Below are 26,879 nucleotides of genomic sequence, written 5' to 3'. Positions count from 1 at the left end.
ATTTCAGGGTCTGAGCCGTCCATATTGTATTATTTGCTGATCTGAAGCCATTTGTGGGTCATATTCGTTATCCTGTAATACAGTAACATGGTCTGGAAATAATGTAAACAGTTCAGAAAACTTCTCCGTTAAGCCTTTATACCTCGATGTACGACCTTACACCTGATCTGTGGTATGAAATTACGTCACACTTATCCTCTAGCCGTTGTGACTTTCGCAAAACATCAGGGCTGACGCAGCTGGAATAAGGTACTGGAGAGAGGTCGTGTGGTTTTTGAAGAAATACGTTGTCAGTGTGGCACAGAGAGACCGCCCAGGGAAAGTGGGGGATAACTGGAAGTTTGCCGTCCGAAATCGGTTCGAAGTTGGCGGACTAAAAAGTTTCCGATATCGCGCAGCGGCGGGCGCACATGTGGCGGCAGAGAAACTGGCGTGACGCCAGTGCTAGGGAGGCGAACGATCTGGACACTTCTGCGGCCCGGCGAACGCTTAAAGAGCACCGCACAGTACTGTTGCGCGCGCCACCACGAAATTCGCGGGGCCGACAAGAAAAAGCAGGCTAGACCGTGCGACCCACCGGCTTCCATGAAGTTCTACGTACTAGTTGGAGTCACTTTAAACTAACCCCTGTGAAAGGACTTAGGTCAGTAGAAAGTGCGACATTAGTTTTGTATCTCTCGTGATTCCATCCTTAAACAAGATGGTTGGAGGACCTCGAATGTTCTGTATAAAACGTCAAATCAATACGCCTTGAGCACTGTACATTTCCAGTTTTGTTTTATTTGTGCTACCGGTTCCAGCAATACATTTCGGCTTCTTCAGGCCCCCTGGCCGACCTGTAGGAAGAATCTCATCTCTTGTACGGTCGAAGTAGGGGCCGGCGTAATGTCACTGAAGACTGCAAGTGATGATCGAAGGTATCACTATGTGAAGAAGAAGTCTACGGATACCAGTGGATGTATGCTGGCCCCTATTTCGACTGCACAACAGGTGGAATTCTTCCTACACGTCTCGACGGCTAGGGGACCAGAAGACTGAACCGTGATTTATTTTCAAAGAATATTCTTAAGAATTTATTTTATTTACTAACGATTCATCAAGAACATTAACACATTTAATCACACTATGTAAGCATGGAAGTAGTTGCCAGGGAGTAACTGATGAAATCATAACCAAATTCCTTTTAACAAATGGGAATTTTATTCACTTTAATAGTGCCTGAAAGTATTTTTTAAAAGAAACAGATTTAAAATTATAATCAGACAGCACCCTCCAAACATCGAGTTTCAATTTATTCAGAGGCAGAAAGAAACAAGTTTTGACTGTGTGAGCTTTCAGGTAGAGAACTTTGCCGCTCCCTTTTGACACGGCCGTAGTTACGACCGCTCACAACAGCCTCTGAAAACCTACACTGGTGCAAATCTGCAACTCACCAGATTACTTTAAACTAAGAGTTTTAACAATTTACACAAGCACACAAACTATGCACCCCCCCCCCCCGTAGGAGGGATGGAAATGGTACAAAACACCAACAATTGAAATATTAACCTTGCCACCGAAGGTGCAACTTGATTTTAACTTCTAGGAAAAGTCTTACGGTGAAAGAGTGGCAACTTTGTATACTAAAATGATCATTTAAATAAAAGCCAGTCTTATATAAAATTGTGCAAGGTTGGCCAAACAATAGTTAAGATGCTCTACAGTACACATATACCGCCTCTCAAGATCATAGGCAATAATATCAAAGTTTCCAAAGATCAAAACATATTTCAGGTATTAGGCCGTTACACTCCAAGCAATAAATTCGTTAACACACCAAATCCGACAAACATGACAGAGGCAGCTACTAACGTACGGTAGATTGATAGTGAGATTACCGAACAACGCGAACCGCACGTTGTTCTAACCCACCCCTACTCCACAAGGAAAAAGCGGACCACCCAATTTATAAACAACCACCTTCTGCGGGTGGGCAAACGGAGATGAATGGTGGGACGACCCCAAAGCAAAACGGCTGGAGACCCCACCAAGAAAACAAGTAGAATTTAACAAGAGCAAATCAAACAACATATCACCAATCACTTAACTTCTAATAAACTGCGATTTCTCGAGAAGATCTGGCGCAGCACCCCCAAATCGCTCTCCCGAACCGTCCGCTGCCAGCCGCTTCAACGGACGCAGGAAGGCGCGCCGATCTCCCGTCTCACGGCGTCGCAGCTCTCACCGGCCAGACTGATGTCGTGGGTTGACTCCTGTTGCTCTCGTGTCGACCGCGAAGTCAATACCCCTCGCTATACGCCGCGGCCCACTGGACTCACGTGGCGACGTCACATCCGCCGACGCTCAAGACGGAGAAGTCATCTTGTGTCTCAGTGCGCGACCGACCAACCGATCGATAGAACCGCCAATGACCATTGCCTGAGCAAACTCGAGCAGACTAGCGGCCTAACGAGTAGACTCAGATGCAGGAACTGAGCCCCGACCGGGCGACCACTCGCTGAGTTCTCTTACTGGCGGACCGGAAAAACTCTCATTTTGCCCGCTTTAAAGGTTGATCCGAACGCCAGACATAATATCACTCCGAACGACAGACAGACACTAACTGCCTAACAAATGCGGACGAGGGGCTGACTAGCAAGCTGGGGACGAGAGACTGACCCAGACTGACCCACTGGCGGGCTCATAGCGCCCCTTAAATGCAGTGAACAGGCAACCTTTCCCATTTCCCACCATAGGGAGACAGTAAAGCTGCGATTGCCACAGCGGCGCCACCGCCAGAAACGTAGGGCGACTGCTTCACACTACGCGCTGCGGCGCGCTCTTCAAAACAGCAATTTTTACCACGGCTCAAAGACGGCGTGGTATAATGCTGAAACTGAGAGCACAAATAAAATAAAACTGGAAATTTAGACAGCGCAAAGCGTTTTTATTTGACTTTTTTATTTTTATATGTCGTCTGGAGACGATACTGATTGGGGGGAGTACTTGTACTGATAGTTAATACGATTCTTTCTGACGCAATAAGTTACTGTTAAAGATGGTTTTCGACAGTCTCAGGCCGTATTCAGATTTAAAATTAAAACTTCTTTATGTCACTGTTAAACTACATTTAGTATTAAAAATAATTTTAAAAATCCTAGCCACCTGCTCTGGCTTCGTACGAGTAGCACTGTCTACAGCCGGACGCCTTGTCTGGCGGTGCGATAATAACCTTCCTCGTGAATCGATCTACGTGTTAGCGAAAACCGTATCAGGACACCTGAAGTACTTCCTTAGAAATTATAGTATGCACAGAGGAGATAAAATTCTCCTAAAGGCCCCTACACACGCACTAATTTATCGGCAGACCGAGCAACTGACCGCCGCGCGTGATTACCCGAGCGGTCTTAGGCGCTGCAGTCATGGACTGTGCGGCTGGTCCCGGCGGAGGTTCGAGTCCTCCCTCTGGCATGGGTGTGTGTGTTTGTCCTTAGTATGATTTAGGTTAAGTAGTGTGTAAGCTTAGGGACTGATGACCTTAGCAGTTAAGTCCCATAAGATTTCACATACATTTGAACATTTTTTTGAGCAACTGACCAATTTCGTGGCAGCCTACACACGTCCCGACCGACTGCACTCTGCGCTTACAGCGACGCCTTGTTATTCTGATTTGTTTGTCTTAAGTTCAATCTATTTACGTTCTACGAAATTACGCTTGGTTTTACGTAGAAGCAAAATGTTCCAAATGTGTGAAATCTTATGGGACTTAACTGCTAAGGTCATCAGCACCTAAGCTTACACACTACTTAATCTGAATTATCCTAAGGACAAACACACACAACCATGCCTTAGGGAGGACTCGAACCTCCGCCGGGACCAGTCGCACAGTCCATGACTGGCTGGCTCTGAGCACTATGGGACTTAACATCTATGGTCATCAGTCCCCTAGAACTTAGAACTACTTAAACCTAACTAACCTAAGGACAGCACACAACACCCAGTCATCACGAGGCAGAGAAAATCCCTGACCCCGCCGGGAATCGAACCCGGGAACCCGGGCGCGGGAAGCGAGAACGCTACCGCACGACCACGAGCTGCGGACAGTCGATGACTGCAGCGCCTTAGACCGCTCGGCTAATCCCGCGCGGCGTAGAAGCAAAAACGGGGATTTGCCTTGGCGGTTTTAGAGGTGAAAAGGCGAGAAAAGGCGGGAGAAGACTGTGAGCAAAGAAGTAGCTATCTAAGAATGGAGCTGTTGAACTTCGTCATACCATCCGTAACAACAAAAGGACACAGTCATGAGAGAGGCTGTAAGCTGCGATGAGAGGCTGTTAGGTACATTATGATTTCTAGCCACTAACGGAAGTTAATCGGACCTCAGATTTAGAGGTGTTGTATCCCCACAACTATTAACTAAACTGACCCCTGAAACCTGCAACGTGGTTTACACATGAATGAGGAAATACATCGTGCTATAGCAAAATAAATAAAACAAAAGATGTTCTTGTAAACTTTACTAATTTATTTATGTATGTAGCCTAAAAGATAACTTGTAAGTTTAAGAAGCTCATTTCAAATTCGAACAAGAAAGATTATACATGGTGGTGGCGCACATAGTTTAATAAATACAACACATACACAAGAAATGAATCTCTTAGCAGTTGAATGAGATTTTCACTTTGCAGCGGAGTGCGCGCTGATATGAAACTTATTGGCAGATTAAAACTGTGTACCGGACCGAGACTCGAATTCGGGATCTTTGCCTTTCGCGGGGAAGTGCTTTACCATCTGAGCTATCCAAGCACGACTCACGTCCCGTCCTCACAGCTTCAATTCTGCCAGTACCCCGTCTCCTACCTTCCAAACTTCACAGAAGCTCTCCTGCGAACCTTGCAGAACTAACACTCCTGGAAGAAAGGATATCCTAGGGGATGTTTCCAGAATGAGATTTCCACTCTTCAGCGGAGGTGCGTTGATATGAAACTTACTGGCAGATTAAAACTGTGTGCCAGACCGTGCTTGCGTAGCTCAGATGGTTGCCGGCACGGTAGCTCAGCGTGTTCGGTCAGAGGGTTAGCGCCGGCCCGGGTGGCCGAGCGGTTCTAGGCGCTACAGTCTGGAACCGCGCGTCCGCTACGGTCGCAGGTTCGAATCCTGCCTCGGGCATGGATGTGCGTGATGTCCTTAGGTTAGTTAGGTTTAAGTAGTTCTAAGTTCTAGGGGACTGGTGACCTTAGAAGTTAAGTCCCATAGTGCTCAGAGCCATTTGAATCATAGGGTTAGCTACCGTCTGTAATAAAAAAAACTGAGTGAACCTGAACGGGTGTTATCGGATGTTCGCCCCGAACAGATTCAACGAACAATATAGAACAAAATGAGATCAACTATCGTTTTTTTTAAAGGGAAGAAAAAGATGATAGATCACTTGCCCGCGAAAGGCAAAGGTCCCGATTTCGAGTCTCGGTCCGGCACACAGTTTTAATCTGCCAGTCAGTTTCTCTTAGCAGTTGTTAGAGCTATAAAAAAAATCCCACACGTCGCACTTCGTAGCAAAGGGCCTGGACACAGGCGGGACTTTTTTAACACTTGTAACAATGAAGCTAATATATTTATCGAATTAACATCCATTGAGTATCGATATTTTGGTTTTCATATATCATTTCCGACAAGTGTCGGAAATATAGAAGGTCGACGGACTTTCATTTCTCTAAGAGCCATTTAGATTCGTTAAAAAAAAAAAACGAAAAAAGTGCTTCATTTCTTGCTTCTATATTGATATACCCCTCGCACGATGTATCCCACAATCTTCTACACTCTTTAAACTACTCCAGAATCACTGTCTTTAAGGTTCCGTCCGTCTCGCGCCGTTTTATGTATATTAGAACAGCATTTAAGCCGCGCGTTGCGACAAAAGGCGAAGTTTTGTCGGGAGGTTGGCACGACGGTTTATTGGGTGAAGTGGTGTGGGGGTCGGCTGTCGGTGGACCTACTTGCTCTACATCCCGACAAGGGATGTTCGTCGGTCGGTCGATCAAAACACCTACACAAGTCCAATTTGTCGGCCGGTCAGTCGCTCGGTTGGTTGGTACCATCCACTACCGACATCTGGTAATGTTTACAAAAATTATTAAAATACATTAGGTGTGTCGAACTGTTTCGTTGAAATGACGAGCAAAACATCCAACTAAAATGTCATTATTTAGTTATTTGACAGATGATCCTTATTTCCTTTTGCCATATAAATATTATAAAAATTCGTAAAATGTTGACGCAGTGTTAGCCCAGCTCCACTAGAGCGCATTGCTCTGCGACTGGTCGTTGGTTAAACAGCGTTGTCAGTCGACTTGAGGAGGCGCCGACAGCAAGGCGGGACTATCGAAGCAACAGGTATGGATGGGTTGGCTGTTCCGCAGCTTTCTACACGGAGGAGGTCATCCTGTGTATTACACGTCCGTGACCTATTCGTTTACTCAGCTAAGTAATTTCTTCGGTTTCATTTGTTTAACGCGTAAATTTCTAGCTTTTCCTGGGTATCTCTCAGAGCAAGGTTGCGGAGTGGTTAGAACACACTCAGGACGACGACAGTTCAAATGGCCATCCAGACTTATTTTCCATTGTTTCCCAAAACCACACCAGTAAAATGAAGCTATAATTCCTTTGAAAACTAAAACAGAAATTCGAAGAAACAGATAATTAAAATAAGTAATAAGTGTTTTTAAATTTAAAAAAAAATCTCAAGAGATAGAACGAACAGATCAGAAAAGTAAATAAAGTAAGATAAAACAGAACTGGAGACAGCCACACTCAAACCAAACTCCGCGCCGTCATGACGTCACACAACACCCTTACGTCACGGGTCAAAGCCGACGCGTTGGATCGGACGCTTGTGTCGACCCTATTATATTTATCTTTCTGATCTGTTCGTTCTATCCCGTGAGATTTTTTAAAAAAGACAAAAAAACACTAATCCGCTACTGAAGCATCTTTCTTCTATGGGTTGCAGGGGTTACGACCCCTGGGGAGGTGGGTATTCAAGCATGGCTGTCTTCAATTACGTTGTAGCTACGCAAGGCGTCTAAATTTGTATATATTTTGTTTGTCCCCCACCCAAGACACCCCATTTCCAGCGCTTGTCCCGTTAGTGTCATTAGGCTTCTTGTGGAAAGTATGTGTGGTTTTTGTTTCCGCCATATTTGTGACGTCATGGGTCAAAGCAGACGGGTGGGATCGGACGCTTCCGTATTTCGTTTTTCTTTCCATTGTGTCCAGATATTCTTTTTTTGCCTGCGTGCAAATTTTTGCCGATATTCGTGGTATTTTCTTTAAGTCTCCAAGTGAAAACTTAAGTATGTCTTGTTAGTAGCATATGTATGTTCTTCGTAACGTGTAAGAAAAATTTCTACTAGTGTAGCTTATATAACGTTTTTCACGGTTATTACACGTAATGTTGTACACATCGTAACTGGTTAGCTCACTATTTGTTTCATGTTGTATCGGAGGCTAAACATTAAGTTTTGTGTGTTAAATGCACTTTCCTTTTTCTTCGAAATGTTTAGATTTAGTTGAATATAGTGGCTTATTTCATACTAGCATATTGTCTCTTGTTAGTACTTAGTGTTGCAGTCTTGCTTTTGGTTTTATTATATGTTTTTCTGGTGTGGATTAAAACCATTCTCGTCTACAAGCAGTGGTAAATTTCATCTCTCAAATTTCCTTACTTTTGGAATTAAAGATTTCATTTGTATGAACCAAATGTTTGTAGCGGAAGTGTCTCCCTCTATCCTCGAGGTAAGGTTTAGGAAATTTCTCTACTTTCCTACTACAAAATTTGCAGTGAATTTTATTTTTGATGGTGTGTGCGCTAATTTTTACGCGAATCTGTATCATTTTTCTTTGATAAAGAATAAGTGAATCTTCGCCGTATCTCCTGTAATGTCCTTATTCGCTTCAATTTTTTCTGAGTTATTAGTATCTCTCATTGCCAGGTTATTGACCACAGAAACTGTTTCTATGATATAGCACCTCCGATTGAAAGTGAAAATATACGTTAAGACGAATTCAGTTGTTCCAATTAGTTCCAAAACCACACCTGTGGACCTAGGTTTTTGTTATAATTGATTGTTCTTAATAATACAAAGAGCTTCTTAAACAGAAATGTTTATACACACATTTTCTACATCGAAAGAAGGAAAAACATCTTATGTAGGATTCATACATTGTTGGTTTCGTGGGCGATAGTGAAACTGTATATTGTTTTAAGATAAATTTGTGGGTGAGGGAACAGTGTTAATAGTTCGTGCCTACTTACTTAAAATCTCTACATTTGCAAACATAAACCGCTAACCACCATACACTGCGTGACGGAGGGAACACTGAACCAATGCTGGTCATTGCCTTTCCAGTTCCACCTCCAAACGGAACGAAGAAAAATCTTCTGTCCATACTTCACATGGTTCTGTATAAGCATTATATTCCTCTTGTCTCCGCGGTCATCACGTGAAATGTGTGTGGCATTAGCGTCGCCCCATAAGTACAAGTATCTATTCAGTACCATGTAGCTATTTCGCCCACTTAATGCATGCACTGTGTAGCGCTTCCCGTTAGAATACTGGAATTTCCGAGTTCTATTCCCGGTCTACGTGTAATTCTTTTTAATGTCCTAATTTTACAGTGCGTGGTGCATCCGCCTTCTTAACAGTTGTACGCCTGCAGTAATTATAGCATGTCTGGTACACAAGACGCGCACTTAGTGCTAACAAATGAGAACACCATATTTTTCATTGTGTCGCTTTTAAGCGAAGAGTTTAGAGTACCACGATCCAGCGAGTCGCTAAATGTTTGGAAAGGTCCGGAGGTAGACTGGCGCATCTGCTCTGAAGACATGCTTGTCTGTTTCGTGAATACACGTTGCAACTTTTTAATACTAGTATATTACAATGGGTCGCACTCTTAAATGTATGACGTAATTTTAACATCACATTAATGAGTTTTTAATGATGTGCTATGATCTGTAATTTGTTTTTAACTAATATTTACTCTTCATGACTATTTCTGACATGTTTCGACAATTATTTTAAAAATGTATGTGCACTATATATTACATTTACAGAACAGTTCACTACATTACTGGGCAGATGCAAATCAGAAAATAAAAAATTACACATGAAGGGAAGGATAGTTGACTCAAAATAGAGTATCGCCCTTGATCCTTACGATATGTATAACGGGAACTTTTAGAAAGGACAGGAAATCAAACTGATTTGTGAACTTCCAGGAGTGGACGATATAATTTTGTCACGGAAATTAAATGGCTGCGGGTGAGTAAATTGAAATGCTACTGTCTTTATCAGGGCCCAATAAACGACACAAAGACGCCCAACCCAGCAGCACAAATTTCCTAAAGCAAGCAAAACTATCACACTTCCCAGGGAAAAGAAGCAGGCTATGCCTTAACTGGTCGCAGATTATCAATTCCGAGAGCCTTGATATTTCACACGATGTTATCGTACCCATTTTACGCATCAACTGCTAAGTGAAGTGCCTCTATGAACGTTTACCTAGTTTGCTTTCGATCGCGTAACGGACGTGTAATATCTGTATGGGTGGGGTGGGATGTGTTGGGGGCGCCAGGAAAATGGCTTTCGTTTAGCTTTTGGTGCAAAGGATGTCTACTTCTCCTGTTTCAGTGTTCCACGACAAGTAAAAAACAAAATACCGTTCGCACCCAGGACGTTGTCCTGGAAGGAGTTTAATGCGGAAAAATGAGTCAACGCAGACGCATAGGAGAAACAACCCCGCAACGTACGAATACGTTATTAATCGTTTACTGCTTATCTATATAAACGATTTAGGATAATCTGAGCAGCCGCTGAGATTGTTTGCAGATGATCCTGTCGTTTACCGACTAGTGAAGGCATCAGAAGATCAAAATTCAAAAACGATTTAGAAAAGTTTCACATGGTGAAAAATTTGCAGTTGACCCTAAATAACTAAAGTGTGAGGTAATCCACGTGAGTGCTAAGAGGAATCCGTTAAACTTTGATTACACGATGAATCAGTCAAATCTAAAGACTTTAAATTCAACTAAATACCTGTGGATTGCAATTACGAACAACTTAAATTGGAAGTAACACACAGAAAATGTTATGGCGAATGCTAACCAAAGGCTGTTTTATTGGCAAGACACTTAAATGTAAAAGTCTGCTAAAGAGATCACGTTTATCCGTCCTCTTTCAGAATACTGCTACGCGATGTGGGTAGTATTGACGGAGTACATCGAGGAAGTTCAAAGAAGAGCTGCAAATTTTATACCATCGCTAAACAGAGGAGAGTGTCACTGAAATGATACAGGATTTGGGGTCGACGTCAATGAAAATAAGGACTTTTGCGTTGTGGCGGAATCTTCTAACGAAATTTGTCACCAACTTTCTCCTCCGAAAGCGCCGACCTACATAGGGAGAAACCATCATAAAATCAGGGTACTCAGAGCTCGCACAGGAAAATGTACGTGTTCATTTTTTCCGCGCTATGTTCGAGATTGGAATAATTATTGTGGAGGTACGATGAACCCTCTGCCAGGCACTTAAATGTGATTTGCAGAGTATCCATGTAGATGTATCTAGGCGTAACATTTTTAAATGACATGAAATTTAAAGAGCATGTAAGGTTAGTAGTAGGGAAGGCGAATGACTGATTTCAGTTTGAGAGACATAGGAAATTGGAACTTACCTATTAAGTACACCGCGTACAGATCACTAGTGACCCATTCTGGAGAACGGCTCCAATGTTTGGGATCGCCAACAGGTGGATTAACGGGAGACATATAAGCAGTTCGTAAGTGTGTGGCTAGATTTGTCACCGGTAGCTTTGATAAGCGATCATGAATATGCTCTGAACTGACATTCCAGAAGGGAGGACGAAATTGTTTTCGCGAAGCGCTACTGAGAACGTTAAGAGAACCGCCATTTGCAACCATAGATTGGAAGTATGGAGTGAGCATTCGGATGCGCAGAACGAGAAATGTCCGCAACATCATCTGCTCCTCGAGTCACGTGGTATTGGGATGGCGTATGTTAGTCCCTATAGCGCTTAGCTTATTTTGAGTGTTATTACTTCGCTAGAACAGATCGATCACCTTCAGAAGTATCCTGAAACTTTGTATATGCGTTTTATAGACATCTTAATTTTATACATGGAACTGAAATAGTTTTAAAGCTGTGGAAAAAAGGGTATTTTGCTTTTTCGCCAGATGCTCATCCAGGTTTTGAGAAATCGTCGAGACTTTCTGGTAATATTTGTGAATGTCATGATTAAATTAAACATGTTTTAATAGGGGAAAAATTTTAATTAAAATAATTAGTTTAGTAGAATGTACACATTCGAGAACCTGACAAATTCCTTGGAGATTTTCTTGGTCACTTCAACCACGCATTTCCAAACGTCTCCCTATCAAAGCATTCTTCAGCGAAGTCTTTAGAGCACACCTTCGAATATTTTGTGGGTACGAAATTCCTTTTTATCTTGCGGGGGTCATTTTGACACTTTTCATCTTTCGAGAAACTAGATTACAAAAATCATATTATGTACGAAACTCTTGCAGAAGTACTTACACAAAAGGGTTTGAGGACCTGCATAAAATGGAGGAAATCTGCATATGAGCATAGCACGAATACGTAAATACTGGCTGGCAGCTTAAACGCACTTGCAAATTTGTCTAGTATTTCCACGTGAACACATGACGAAAAAAAACGCAGAAATTTTCTGTACAATACAAGGCAATACCGCGTCTCGATATTTATAAACATACGAGAGCAGTTCAATAAGTAATGCAACACATTTTTTTTCTGAAACAGGGGTTGTTTTATTCAGCATTGAAATACACCAGGTTATTCCCCAATCTTTTAGCTACACAACACTATTTTTCAACGTAATCTCCATTCCATGCTACGGCCTTACGCCACCTTGAAATGAGGGCCTGTATGCCTGCACGGTACCATTCCACTGGTCGATGTCGGAGCCAACGTCGTACTGCATCAATAACTTCATCATCCGCGTAGTGCCTCCCACGGATTGCGTCCTTCATTGGGCCAAACATATGGAAATCCGACAGTGCGAGATCGGGGCTGTAGGGTGCATGAGGAAGAACAGTCCACTGAAGTTTTGTGAGCTCCTCTCGGGTGCGAAGACTTGTGTGAGGTCTTGCGTTGTCATGAAGAAGGAGAAGTTCGTTCAGATTTTTGTGCCTACGAACACGCTGAAGTCGCTTCTTCAATTTCTGAAGAGTAGCACAATACACTTCAGAGTTGATCATTTGACCGTGGGGAAGGACATCGAACAGAATAACCCCTTCAGCGTTCCAGAAAACTGTAACCATGACTTTACCGGCTGAGGGTATGGCTTTAAACTTTTTCTTGGTAGGGGAGTGGGTGTGGCGCCACTCCATTGATTGCCGTTTTGTTTCAGGTTCGAAGTGATGAACCCATGTTTCATCGCCTGTAACAATCTTTGACAAGAAATTGTCAGCCACATGACGAGCAAGCAATTCCGCACAGATGGTTCTCCTTTGCTCTTCATGGTGTTCGGTTAGACAACAAGGGACCCAGCGGGAACAAACCTTTGAATATCCCAACTGGTGAACAATTGTGACAGCGCTACCAACAGAGATGTCAAGTTGAGCACTGGGTTGTTTGATGGTGATCCGTCGATCATCGCGAACGAGTGTGTTCGCACGCTTCGCCATTGCAGGAGTCACAGCTGTGCACGGCCGGCCCGCACGCGGGAGATCAGACAGTCTTGCTTGACCTTGCGGCGATGACACACGCTTTGCCCAACGACTCACCGTGCTTTTGTGCACTGCCAGATCACCGTAGACATTCTGCAAGCGCCTATGAATATCTGAGATGCCCTGGTTTTCCGCCAAAAGAAACTCGATCACTGCCTGTTGTTTGCAACGCACACCCGTTACAGACGCCATTTTAACAGCTCCGTACAGCGCTGCCACCTGTCGGAAGTCAATGAAACTACACGAGACGAAGCGGGAATGTTTGAAAATATTCCACAAGAAATTTCCGGTTTTTTCAACCAAAATTGGCCGAGAAAAAAATGTGTTGCATTACTTATTGAACTGCCCTCGTACATGGGGTACAGTGTTGCCAAACTGCCTTTCATCTTGTACCAAAAATGTAAGAGGCGCAGTTCTGTTATGGTCATTTTTGTACGTACGCAACGAATAGTATTGTGGCGCCAGAGTGCGCGATTTATGGTTCACCTCGTATATTTCACTGCATTAAGTTAAAAAGTATGAAACACGCTGACTAAACGTTCTTGTAAGAAAAATCAACTGCTCAGTTTTGAAAATCCTATTTACCCCACAAATTCTATCAAATTTCTATTTTTCTGTTTGTCTTTTGTCGCACATCGACCCGCTCTTAGTTCTGTAAATACATAATTCGGTCAGACTTAGTAATTTATACAATTACCTTTCCAATTTGACGACTCGACAATATTTTAGTCGTAATGATTTTTCAGACGCACCTCCACATTTGGTTCTTCCATTTTATTTTAAAATGTTTTCACCTGGACATTAGTAGTACAATGTTGTCAAAGCGGTGGTGGCTGAGATACGTTAGGTTAACATATATTTAGTCTTCGTATTACATTTTTAAGGATATGACAACCTCTTCAGAGGGGAAAGAATAAGTTAATTCTAAATTTCTCGTTGCATAGTTTTTGTTTTGTAAAGCTGCATGCCCTCGGGAGAAATTAAAGGTGGGAATTTAAGGAGATGGGACCTGGAGAAACTGAAAGAACCAGAGGTTGTACAGACTTTCAGGGAGAGCATAGGGGAACAATTGACAGGAATGGGGGAAAGAAATACAGTAGAAGAAGAATGGGTAGCTTTGAGGGATGAAGTAGCGAAGGCAGCAGAGGATCAAGTAGGTAAAAAGACGAGGGCTAGTAGACATCTTTGGGTAACAGAAGAAATATTGAATTTCATTGATGAAAGGAGAAAATATAAAAATGCAGTAAATGAAGCAGGCAAAAAGGAATACAAACGTCTCAAAAATGAGATCGACAGGAAGTGCAAAATGGCTAATCAGGGATGGCTAGAGGACAAATGTAAGGATGTAGAGGCTTGTCTCACTAGGGGTAAGATAGATACTGCCTACAGGAAAATTAGAGACACCTTTGGAAATAAGAGAACGACTTGCATGAATATCAAGAGCTCAGATAGAAACCCATTCTAAGCAAAGAAGGGAAAGCAGAAAGGTGGAAGGAGTATATAGAGGGTCTATACAACGGCGATGTACTTGAGGACAATATTATGGAAATGGAAGAGCATGTAGATGAAGATGAAATGGGAGATACGATACTGCGTGAAGAGTTTGACAGAGCACTGAAGGATCTGAGTCGAAACAAGGCCCCCGGAGTAGACAACATTCCATTGGAACTACTGACGGCCTTGGGAGTGCCAGTCTTGACAAAACTCTACCATCTGGTGAGCAAGATGTATGAAACAGGCGAAATACCCTCAGACTTCAAGAAGAATATAATTATTCCAATCCCAAAGAAAGCAGGTGTTGACAGATGTGAAAATTACCGAACTATCAGTTTAATAAGTCACAGCTGCAAAATACTAACACGAATTCTTTACAGACGAATGGAAAAACTAGTAGAAGCCAACCTCGGGGAAGATCAGTTTGGATTCCGTAGAAACACTTTAACACGTGAGGCAATACTGACCTTACGACTTATCTTAGAAGAAAGATTAAGGAAAGGCAAATCTACGTTTCTAGCATTTGTAGACTTACAGAAAGCTTTTGACAATGTTGACTGGAATACTCCTTCAAATTCTAAAGGTGGGAGGGGTAAAATACATGGAGCGAAAGGCTATTTACAATTTGTACAGAAACCAGATGGCAGTTACAAGAGTCGAGGGGCATGAAAGGGAAGCAGTGGTTGGGGAGTGAGGCAGGGTTGTAGCCTCTCCCCGATGTTGTTCAATCTGTATATTGAGCAAGCAGTGAAGGAAACAAAAGAGAAATTCGGAGTAGGTATTAAAATTCATGGACAAGAAGTAAAAACTTTGAGGTTCGCCGATGACATTGTAATTGTCACAGACAGCAAAGGACTTGGAAGTGCAGTTGAATGGAATGGACAGTGTCTTGAAAGGAGGATATAAGATGAAAATCAACAAAAGAAAAACAAGGATAATGGAATGTAGTCGAATTAAATCGGGTGATGCTGAGGGAATTAGATAAGGAAATGAGGCACTTAAAGTAGTAAAGGAGTTTTGCTATTTGGGGAGCAAAATAACTGATGATGGTAGAAGTAGACAGGATATAAAATGTGGACTGGCAATGGCAAGGAAAGCGTTTCTGAAGGAGAGAAATTTGTTAACATCGAGTAGATTTAAGTGTCAGGAAGCCATTTCTGAAAGTATTTGTATGGAGTGTAGCCATGTATGGAAGTGAAACATGGACGATAAATAGTTTGGACAAGAAGAGAATAGAAGCTTTCGAAATGTGGTGCTACAGAAGAATGTTGAAGATTAGATGGGTAGATCACATAACTAATGAGGAAGTATTGAATAGGATTGGGGAGAAGAGAAGTTTGTGGCACAACTTGACCAGAAGAAGGGATCGGTTGGTAGGACATGTTCTGAGGCATCAAGGGATCACCAATTTAGTATTGGAGGGCAGGGTGGAGGGTAAAAATCGTAGAGGGAGACCAAGAGATCAATACACTAAGCAGATTCAGAAGCATGTAGGTTGCAGTAGGTACTGGGAGATGAAAAAGCTTGCACAGGATAGAGTAGCATGGAGAGCTGCATCAAACCAGTCTCAGGACTGAAGACAACAACAACAACAACAACAGTTTTTGTTTGAAACTTCCTGTATTGTGAATGATACGTCAAGTTGTTTATACACTTTTGTTCGGCATGAGTTTCAGTTCCCTTGTCTGCCATTTTACAGTATATTCTATGTTGTAAAGAATCTCACGCCACTGATGGAAATAACAAGGAAAAAACTGACCAAAGGATCGTGCTGCAGATACAGAAATACTGTCATCGCCTGTTACTCTAACGACATGAATTGTCGTTCCTTATTTTAACAACTGAAGCCTTCGTTATCACAGAAAGTTTCGTTGGTTTCTCCGATACGCTACAGAAGCCAGTTCGCAAAGTTTCCGTGGTTCGAAAGCTGTTGCGTGCCGGTTTCCTGTAAAGTCGTTTTTCGTAGTTCTTTGTCCTCAGATTGAGTTTCTCCTCTAGTTAGAATGCTGTCGCGTGCTCATAAAAGGCCACGTGTAATAAAGCAATTTTGCTAACGAACGTGTTCATTACGCAAGTTCACTTCGTTGCTGCAACCCAAAATAAGTTTCGTTACGGATCTGGAGTGATCCCTCATATCACACACATCAAGCTGTTACTTATAACGAGTGCAATGAATTTTGCTGTTGGTTCGGTTCGCCATGTGTCCTTATTTCCAAGTAATCACGATCCTGTTAAATTTGCGACTTTTCTATGGAAAATCTTCTGCCTGGTAAGTACGTATTCAACTGCGTTGCAGCGGTAGTAATACCCGATTCAGGCGATACCTTTCATTGTAATCCCATTTGTTTCAAACACACGCAGTGATGCAATCTCATCAGGATGTAAGGAAATACCCTGGCTAAGGTTTTGAGATAGTACAACCGTATGCTGGACAGGGACTCTAACTAGAAACCTTGCACTTCTTCTGGAATGTTGTTGCCAATTAATTCGGGCACAATTCATGGTCTATCCTTCTCCGTCCGCCACAATAAATCGCAATTTTCAAATACAAATGCAATGTTTATCCTGAGCGACAGTTATCTAGTACCGCCTCTGCGACTCAAGAGTTTAGTAAAATTGAAATAATACAGAGATTATTAGCAAGGATAATACGCAAAATGGCAAAAAGCTGAAGTGCGTAGAGTTCTGCATTAGAACATTCGAGTGTTAGATGCCGAGTAAAGGTGTAATTTTTTTTTGATTCTAATTTTGATGCGCCCAGTAATGGTGTAGAATACACTGTTTCTTAAACAACGCATATTCTGCTACAGTTTTTAACGTTGAATATGTTGCTGGTCAGGCGTTTCAGGATTATTCACGAAGAGTAGTAATTAAAAACAAATTCCTTGTAATAAGTAAAAAATAACTAGAGAACTTACGAATGTGGATATGTTAAACATACACACCACATTGAGTGGCCAGTTGGAATATTTTAAATATCCATCAACTGTTCTCTCATTTGTGTTAGTAGTAAATAACTGAATGTTTTGTGTAAGACCTGCTGTAATTACTTTACAACGAACTAGCGAACCCGGCAATGCTTCGCAATGGTTAATTAAGTATGGGAATTGATTGTGTGTTGTTAACGTCTCCGCCCTCTCTCTCTGCCCATATGTTTTCTCCCCTCTGTTTCCCCTCTCTGACTTCGACTCTTGTATATTCGTGTTGCAAACGAAACCTTCATTAGAACTGAAGATGCTTAAAGTGAATAGGTAAACCGGATGGGATCATTTGTAACAGGGTATGAGAAAAACCTCTCCAACTGTTGGATCTTCGAGGTTAGTAGTTTCTACGGCTGTTAATTCGCATGGTTTTAATTTCCGAACGGGTAGGATTACAAATTTAAACATCCGGTGGTAGTATTCATATTGCAAGCCGATAAGCCGCAAATACAACTTTCCTATTCACCAACAGCAGAATGCAACAGCACAGGTTTAAATGCCCTGATATCGCAGTTAGGACTACGAGAAAGATAAATGAACTGCACATTTTCACAGCACAGTATTATTTCTCGCAGTCTCTTTTGAAGAACATCAGTACAATACCATTTAAAAAAAGTGTCATTAGTTGTGTATTGTGCAGTTGTATCGCAAAAAATGGTAGTCGTTAGTGTATATACACTCCTGGAAATTGAAATAAGAACACCGTGAATTCATTGTCCCAGGAAGGGGAAACTTTATTGACACATTCCTGGGGTCAGATACATCACATGATCACACTGACAGAACCACAGGCACATAGACACAGGCAACAGAGCATGCACAATGTCGGCACTAGTACAGTGTATATCCACCTTTCGCAGCAATGCAGGCTGCTATTCTCCCATGGAGACGATCGTAGAGATGCTGGATGTAGTCCTGTGGAACGGCTTGCCATGCCATTTCCACCTGGCGCCTCAGTTGGACCAGCGTTCGTGCTGGACGTGCAGACCGCGTGAGACGACGCTTCATCGAGTCCCAAACATGCTCAATGGGGTACAGATCCGGAGATCTTGCTGGCCAGGGTAGTTGACTTACACCTTCTAGAGCACGTTGGGTGGCACGGGATACATGCGGACGTGCATTGTCCTGTTGGAACAGCAAGTTCCCTTGCCGGTCTAGGAATGGTAGAACGATGGGTTCGATGACGGTTTGGATGTACCGTGCACTATTCAGTGTCCCCTCGACGATCACCAGTGGTGTACGGCCAGTGTAGGAGATAGCTCCCCACACCATGATGCCGAGTGTTGGCCCTGTGTGCCTCGGTCGTATGCAGTCCTGATTGTGGCGCTCACCTGCACGGCGCCAAACACGCATACGACCATCATTGGCACCAAGGCAGAAGCGACTCTCATCGCTGAAGACGACACGTCTCCATTCGTCCCTCCATTCACGCCTGTCGCGACACCACTGGAGGCGGGCTGCACGATGTTGGGGCGTGAGCGGAAGACGGCCTAACGGTGTGCGGGACCGTAGCCCAGCTTCATGGAGACGGTTGCGAATGGTCCTCGCCGATACCCCAGGAGCAACAGTGTCCCTAATTTGCTGGGAAGTGGCGGTGCGGTCCCCTACGGCACTGCGTAGGATCCTACGGTCTTGGCGTGCATCCGTGCGTCGCTGCGGTCCGGTCCCAGGTCGACGGGCACGTGCACCTTCCGCCGACCACTGGCGACAACATCGATGTACTGTGGAGATCTCACGCCCCACGTGTTGAGCAATTCGGCGGTACGTCCACCCGGCCTCCCGCATGCCCACTATATGCCCTCGCTCAAAGTCCGTCAACTGCACATACGGTTCACGTCCACGCTGTCGCGGCATGCTACCAGTGTTAAAGACTGCGATGGAGCTCCGTATGCCACGGCAAACTGGCTGACACTGACGGCGGCGGTGCACAAATGCTGCGCAGCTAGCGCCATTCGATGGCCAACACCGCGGTTCCTGGTGTGTCCGCTGTGCCGTGCGTGTGATCATTGCTTGTACAGCCCTCTCGCAGTGTCGGGAGCAAGTATGGTGGGTCTGACACACCGGTGTCAATGTGTTCTTTTTTCCATTTCCAGGAGTGTATAATCTGTGTAGAAGAAACACGTTTGATGAGTGTATCTTGGAGTTTCACATAAAAGAACTGAAGGAAATTCGTCAAGAACTTCCCGAGAATTTTCGTATCGACGTTAAACAGACACACGCAGTAGTGTAAGAACTGAATTCAGAACATTCGTAATTTCGCGCCAATGGTGTCCGAGCGAAATACTGTTGGCATTACTACACACGCCTAGTGTTTAATCTGTAAGTGCCGGAAGTTCCAGTCTTGTATGTCTGTTATTGATCAGTGCTGTATTGAGGACGTTGCCACACACAGTTTCCGAATTGGAGACGGCAAAGTTAGAGGAGCAACGCGTCTGCTTTAAATTTTGCGTGAATCTAAAGAAAAGTTAGACATGACAAATGATGCAGAAAGCCTACGGTGATGAGTCCTTTTGCCGTACTCGGTGTTAAGAATGGTCCACACCGTTTAAAATATGGCCGGACAGATGCTAATGACCCTCGATCAGGATATCCTTCGACGTCTACCGACGACGCTCATTCAAGAACGTTAACGAAATTGCGCGTGCCAATCGAAGACTGACTGCCCGAGAAATTGCAGAAGAATGCAAATTTTTCACTTGGCTCATATAATGAAATCCTGACTCATCTTAGAATGCTTCGTGTTGCCACCACGTTCGTCCCACGGCTCATGAGTCAAGAACTGCACCTTGCAACCTGTGAAGAGCTTTTGGGTCGCGCAAATGAGAAAGAGATGTTTGTAAAGAGAATAGTAAGTAGTAATGCGACGTGGGTCTACGGTTATGATGTTGAGACAAATGTTCAGTCTTCACAATGGGTCGGGAAATGTTCTCAAAGAGCAAAAGAAGCTGGTAAGGCCAAATGTCAAAGCCGTGCTGATAGCTTTCTTTGACCTTCAAGGATTAGTTCATTATGCATTTGTGCTACAAGGGACAGACTGGAATGAGATTTTCACTCTGCAGCGGAGTGTGCGCTGATATGAAACTTCCTGGCAGATTAAAACTGTGTGCCCGACCGAGACTCTAACTCGGGACCTTTGCCTTTCGCGGGCAAGTGCTCTACCAACTGAGCTACCGAAGCACGACTCACGCCCGGTACTCACAGCTTTACTTCTGCCAGTATCTCGTCTCCTACCTTCCAAACTTTACAGAAGCTCTCCACTTGCTCGCGAAAGGCAAAGGTCCCGAGTTCGAGTCTCGGTCGGGCACAGTTTTAATCTGCCAGGAAGTTTCAAGGGACAAACTGTTAATCGGTAGAACTATGAAGTATTAAGACACCTGCAAGTAAATGTGAGAAGGAAACTGTATGAAATGTGGCGAGACAATTCATAGCTCTTGCATCCCGATATCGTACCCGCACATTCATCCCTGTTGGTGCGTGAGCATTGCACAAACAAGAAATCACTGCTGTCCCATCCGCTGTACTCTCCAGACGTGGCCCCTGTGGACTTACTATTTTTAGAGATGAAAATTCCATTGAAAGAAAGATTTGCAATGGTAGACTAGGGAAAGTTCGCAGAAGACACTTCGCTCGATCCGGCAAGAGGTGTAGCAAGACTGTTTCTGGAAGTGGAAAGGGCGTGTATCAGTTGTGGAGAATATTTCGAAGGAGACCATGCACAATAAGTAAACGGTAAGCGTAGAGCCAAATACCATATCACAAGTCAAAAATCGGAAAACAAAATTTAGGTCTACACCCTGGACCAATCTCAAGAGCTCGATAGCTGTACAGCATATCCCTACACTACTCGGTGCACTGAGCGGTTCTACTATGCAGTACTGTATGACATTTGTAAAGACATGTAATAATTGTTGCCGAATTGCCTTCCTTTGACATAGCATTTTCTACGTTAAAATATTCGCGGGACGGAAGTTTGTTCCATGTTTTTGCACTGTTAGTATGCAAGGAATCGCGCTTTGGCGTGAGTGCGTGGGATTTGGTTCAGCCTGTATACTACTTCTCCATGTTTGAAGAATGTTTCCCAATAGTTTTGCCGCGTCTGCGTGTTAAAGCCCGTATTTCAGCGATGTTTTCAGCGTCTGCAGCCCGCCAACACCCCCTAGCGGGGGTAATGCGAAACGGGCCTTTCAGCAACGTGTTTGGCGTCATCGTCGGCGACGGAGGAGTTCCAAACCAAAACAATGGCAGCGGGCGGTGGGGTGAGAAAGCGCTGTCGCGGGACAACGGCCGGCCTGGCGTTGATGTATGCCTCTGTTTGCGTCTCGCAGCTGCCCCGCTTCAAAGCTGTTGGTGTGTGGCTTCTCTCGCCCAAGGTACCACAGCAAAATTGGCTGCTCTCAGCACTGCTGGGGCTGTTGTTTTTTCCTAATTATTGCCGGCACTGGGTTCCGACTGCGTATGCCTGAGGAACTTCTCTACGTCGCTCGCGGCCATTCTTCTTGTTTTCACATTAGCGTCAAACGTCTCCGGAAGATTTTGTCCCATCCGAAATTCTACCGTGTATAAAGCCGGAATATTGCTTATGACGTGGTAGACATTACGTAATGTAATGATTGTTTACAGATACATCACATCAGTGCCATAAAATACGGTGATTGCAGACTTCGTAATACAACTTTCATATTTATTGAAAAAGTACTTTAAAATTTTTATTGAAAAACTTACTAAATAGCAATGAATACTAGACGATTAGTGAATTATCTTTCATATACAATAGCCTCGTCGCTTATATTGACAGTATGATTTCCGCAGCGGTAGCATTGAACGACGCTACGTCTTTTATGGTGTGACGTCATTTTGTTTCATTTCAATTCTGGCGTGTCTTGCATAATTTCTTAATTTTTAAAACTTAATTGCCTTGTAGATCTGACGATGATCCGTGTCGACCGAAACTGATTATTCCGTTCGAAATTTGCGATAAGGCTGGAAGCTGAATTAATGAACTAAAATGTGTGCCACGGCCGGGATTACAACTTGGGTCGTCTTGTTTACTATGCAGAAATGTTACCATTACACCAGTACAGCGCTATGTTCAATATTGCTGTACGAACTACCCACGTCCATCTATAAGCTCACCTGTGGTACAAAACTTCCCCATTACGTCCAATGCTGTGGTGCTATTCCAGTGCCGTCGAGCCCTGGCAACAGTAACAAATTCGGGAGAACATAAGCTGAAGTTCGTGTTGGGAGGGCATTCGACTTCCGTAGTTCGTGCAGCAGTGTTGACCATAGTGCAGCGGTGGTGTAAGCGTTTCTGCCTAGTAAGTAAGAAGACCCGGATTAGAGTCCCGGCCGTGGCACATATTTTAATTGATTTCTTCAGCTTCCAGCACTATCGTAGATGAGACTTAAATGTCTCAGGGAAAATTTAATTATAAGACTCTTCGAAATTATTGCGACTGTGTCGGACAATAAATTATTTCCAAAACAGTCACAGTAGTCTCCATCTCGAGTCAAATGTCGTTTTTTCCCAGACTTTTATTCTTCCATTAGCAAGCGTCGGAATCAGAGCAGGCTCGTCGTCGGACGGTGGCTCCTCCTTGAAGAGATCGATGCAAATGTCGTCGAAACGTATATTTCATAGTGTTAAATAATAACGTAACAGTGGTCATGGAAATCTACGAACTGTCTGATCAAAAGAATTCAAACACCCCTATGGGATGCAGAATCGACTACAAGGTGTCGAGAGACGTAACCTTGCCAGTACAGGAGGATTGTGTTGTCAATGGAGAACGAGAAACAGAAGAATGGTTTGGCCACGAGAGGTCAGTGATTTTTGAACGTGGACTAGTAGTTCGATATCATTTGAGTAATGAGGGTCATTTCAATCACTCTAAAGCTGCCAAAGTTCACTTCAGGTGATACGAAATGGTGGGAAAGCGATGTAACAACCAGAGCTCAACCAAGGCAGACTTCGTGTGTTGAACGACACGGACCGTCGAGCATCATGGAGGTTGGTTCTAAGAAAAATCTCATGAAGTCAGCGGGAATAATCACTCGTGAGTTCCACAGCCGAGCTAGCGCAATGGCTGTGCGTCGTGAGTTGAACATATTTCGGTACAATGATCAGAGGCTCACAAGTGACAAATTTCTGTAGTCAGCACTAATCGACGGTTGAGGTGGTGTAGAGGGCGGCGCCAATAGACAGTGCGTGACTGGAAAGTAGTTCGGAGTGGTGCAACACGCTACATCCTGTAGCAATCAGACGAAGGGGTTTTCGTTTGACGAAAGCCTAGAGGACGTTACTTGCCATGTGTAGTTACAATAGCGCAGCACCGAGGAATTGGTATTACCGTGTAGGGCGTGTTTCCTGATTTGGATATGGCCATGTTCTTCAGCTACAGAAAAGGGTGAATGCGGAAGGATATGAACACACTTCACGAGACTGTGTACAGCGTATAAACAGTTGTCCGGATAACTATGATCGGATAGTGTATTTGATTTTGTTTAGGAACGTACCCATTACACAGCATCCACTGATTGTTACTTTAGTTTCTGGTTGTCATTACGGATAATTTAATTTGTCGTGGACTCTCCTCTGATAGTAAGACTCCAAACAAACGAGCCGAGTCGGTCAGCTGTATCTGGGGTCTTCCCAGTGACTCCATTGGCGGAGGATGACCCGGCGATCGATCGGTACCGAAGTCCTCGCCAGGGACCTCGGACGGGGCTTACGTATGTCTTTCCATGCGCAGGTATGGGTGTTTGAAAGAAAGCCAGTATTCAATACTAAAATTCTTCGCATCGAACTTGTGTTATTTAAGTGACCTGAAACGCACTTTGCAGTGGAAATGGAGCGTGCCCTGCGCCAAGTAGACGAACGCACGCCCCAGCTGTCGCAGCTGGAGACGCTGTGTGGTGCGGTGCAGTGCGGCGACCTGTTGATGCGGCCCGGCGAGACGCGTCGACCGCGCTCTGCGGTTGGCCAGCCTGGCCTCGCGCCGGGCAGATCGATGGATCGACTGTTGCCGCCGCCGCTACCGCTTCCTCTTCCGGACGCCTGCATAGCACGCGTCCCGTTACGCTCGAGCGAACTTCGCGGTGCCGCGTTTCACGCCATTTACGAATCTGAAACTGCTCCACGCCTACCCGGAGACTGTAAGTTGGCGTCCTGTCACGGGACTTATGTAAGCGGACAAATGGCGACAAACCAGTTAATTCGCTGTCGGCGTTAAGTATTGACTCCGTTTCCAGGCCACGAGTGGCCTACCAGGACCATCCGACCGCCGTGTCATCCTCAGTGCAGGGTGCGGATAGGAGGGGCGTGTGGTCAGCATACCGCTCTCCCGGTCGTTATGATTGTATTCTTGACCGAAGCCGCTAGTATTCGGTCGAGTAGCTCCTCAATTGGCATCACGAGGCTGAGTGCACCCCGAAAAATGGCAACAGCGCATGGCGGCCTGGTCACCCATCCAAGTGCTGACCACGCCCGACAGTGCTTAATTTCGGTGATCTCACGGGAACCGGTATAACCACTGCGGCAAGGCCGTTGCCTGTTCAGTATTGACTACTGACGTAAATGCGGCGCATCATAACCGTCAAGGAGGCCAAACATGTAACTGCATAATTGACAACCACGCTTGTAGCGTGCACAAAATCATTGCGCCTCCACACGGTTCAAGCATACCTCTAAAAGGTATTTGTTCGTTTACCAGGAATTTCGAGCTCAGGCGATGAAGCGCTGGCATTGGCAGCCTTCTTTTGCATTTCTTAAGAAAAACAGGAGAGAACTTCATATGTTGAGTGGTTAAAGAAACGAAAACAATCGCATATTAATTATTGCCGGTAGACACGCTACGGAAACTGTCTAGCACGTAATATTGAGCTCTTAGGCATGACCTACATCTACAGAATTTAACAGAAGCAAATAAAAATTCAATCGAATCAGATCACTGACATGCTTGCATAAACCTCTCTATTCGCGGTACACACCATTGAACGTTTGCACAAGCATACATGATCGAAATTCGATCAAGCATCAAGACGCTTCCACAGTCCGGCTGCTTACGTAGATTTATCCCATGCACGTTCAAGCATGGTTGAGCAAATACACTTGAGCAAGCATGCTTGTCAAGCGTGCAGTTGCGTGTGGCCGCCCTTATACACTGCGATCAGTGACATCGATAACGGTCGCCAGAGGTCGTCCGATGACATTGGTCGACTGCTTCGTCACAGTGCGTCACATCTCCTTAGACAGTTTTTGGCGCTATCGTTATATCAAGGAGGTTGATTCAGAACCTGATTTATTGGGATGGGTGCAACGACGCCTCTGTGCTTGGGGACGATTGTTGTATTACCGCTGTAGCTATTAAGACGACGCCCAGCTCACGTGATTGAGCTACATTCGCCTCGAAAAGTACTTGGCGAGTACCGTAGTCCTTGTTTCAGTTGCTATAATAACCAAACAAGTTCTACGAATGTGAGACGAAAAGACGGACGTTCTGCTTCACACTCAGGACGATGCTTGGGATACTGAAAAACTAGGTTACATTCTGCACAACAAATAAACATATGTCAATTACCTCCAATAACAGTCGTTGAGCATGAGTGAAAGATTAACAGAAATTTCAGAGTAAGATAAACTGAACACCTAAACCACTGAATAGCGGAAACAAATACATTTTCAAACCACCTCACACGATAGTATCACCATGTTACTGGAATAACTACGCCAGTAAGAAGTAATAGTAAATTTGTATACAGTCAACGATCACTATCACAACCCAAAAAAAATATCAATTTGCAGTAAATTAAAGCACAACATACGCCACCCTTTCCTCTTAATCAATTTTATTTTATATGTATATTTATGGTGGGTTTCGATTTACGCCGGTAAACATTTTGACTACCTCTCGTTTTCCACTAAAGTGTGATCTCAATCCTTAAATTCTGAGATACAGTTCGATGATGATACTCTGAAACGCCCCGTTAGAAAAATTGTGAATGGCTGTGCTGGTAAAATTCTACGTTATCTGATACAAAGACAGCCGAGTAAAAGTGAACGTACTCGGACATCTCTCTCTTCACTTAAACTGATCGCTAAACTGACACTATTTTTACCGCAACTCAATTTGACTTTAAAAAATCCCTGCAAAAGAATGGCCCTGACTAACAATAACCTATATCTTTCATGAATCACTTACCTCACAAAAATCTTCGTTACTCGAACTACTCCAATACAGCGACCGCCAATACTGCCAGCTAAATAAGATTCTAACTACTGAAGGCACTAACTACGGATAGGAATAGTTAGCAAATGAAAGGTTTTTGATAGAGAACAATCAGTGTATTTACCGTAATAGTGTTCAAAATATATATATATCTCAATTCATGACATTCATCTTTACAAATTTCATTTCTCTGGCGGACACACGTCCAGATCGTCGGCTTATAGCAGGGGTCTCCAAACTACGGCCCGCGAGAGCCGGCAAACAGGCCCGCGTTAGCTGGCCGGACATCCCCGGTGTCCGGCCCGCCAAATATTTGAGGTGGTACCTATACTGCCAACAACTGAGTTTCGAGGCCTATCGCGACCAGTACAGCGCGACATTGGCTCTGCTACTCGCTGCAAGACTACATAACAAAAA

General features: G+C 44.0%; 1 pseudogene; it reads right to left on the bottom strand.

Moving 5' to 3' along the window:
- Positions 1–24,672: 24,672 nt before the first annotated feature.
- Positions 24,673–24,786, bottom strand: LOC124778229 (annotated as a pseudogene).
- Between the last annotated feature and the right edge of the window lie 2,093 nt (positions 24,787–26,879).

This window comes from Schistocerca piceifrons, chromosome 2 (assembly GCF_021461385.2).
Source record: "Schistocerca piceifrons isolate TAMUIC-IGC-003096 chromosome 2, iqSchPice1.1, whole genome shotgun sequence".
Classification (NCBI taxonomy): domain Eukaryota; kingdom Metazoa; phylum Arthropoda; class Insecta; order Orthoptera; family Acrididae; genus Schistocerca; species Schistocerca piceifrons.
Note: the sequence above shows the minus strand (reverse complement) of the source record. Positions and strands in the feature narration are given on the sequence as shown.